At 40.8% G+C, this 677-nt stretch overlaps 1 protein-coding gene across 2 annotated transcripts in view; it reads right to left on the bottom strand.

Moving 5' to 3' along the window:
* Positions 1 to 677, bottom strand: part of LOC108801194 (unconventional myosin-Ig-like) — a 119,532-nt gene that overhangs the window by 31,926 nt on the left and 86,929 nt on the right. The window lies entirely within an intron of this gene.

The following is a 677-nucleotide window of genomic DNA, read 5'->3' on the forward strand; positions in this document are numbered from 1 at the left end:
TCCTCGCCCTGGAATAAGGCGGGGGAGGGGGGGGGGCACTTTTCCGGTAATTGCCTCGTAATTAAGGGGTGATTGTCTGCTTTACAGTCTGACAAATCAATTACAAAGTGGCGCAGTCACGCCGTCTGCCGCGGGCAGCTGCCAATAAGGAAGCAGGGGGGGGTGATGGGTAATTCTGCAAGAAAATGACTTATCAGCTGGACGGGGGACAGCAAGACCCCCCCTAAATATGGAAAGTGCTTCTGTCTGATCTCATTTATAAACGCTCCGCGGCGCGCCACTCTCATCTACTACAAAGAGAAATACGATCTCACGCGCTCCGTTCTTCTTGCTGCTTTGTTACAAATTAAACAAAAAACAATCAATTTGCTGAACTTTATCAAAAAAAAAGTCCAGACGAGCCGACGTGATCAGATCTGCATCGTCACATTTATACATTTCAGCAAAATGATCAATGTATTTGTTTTTTTGTTTTTAAATAAATCGGAGTCAAAGAGTAAAAGGTGAAAGTACAGACAGTTTTTGAAGGCGTGATGGGATTTTTTTATGGCTTCTAAAGGTTTATCCTTTTTTTCTTTTTTTTTTTATGATTGATATTTTTTTTGTGCCGTTTGTTGTCATTTGGTGCTTTTTTTTTTCCACAGAAAGAAAAAGCTTCCAAAAATAAATAAATACAT

The sequence above is a fragment of the Nanorana parkeri genome, unplaced genomic scaffold, assembly GCF_000935625.1.
Source record: "Nanorana parkeri isolate BGI_ZX_2015 unplaced genomic scaffold, ASM93562v1 scaffold2245, whole genome shotgun sequence".
Lineage (NCBI taxonomy): Eukaryota > Metazoa > Chordata > Amphibia > Anura > Dicroglossidae > Nanorana > Nanorana parkeri.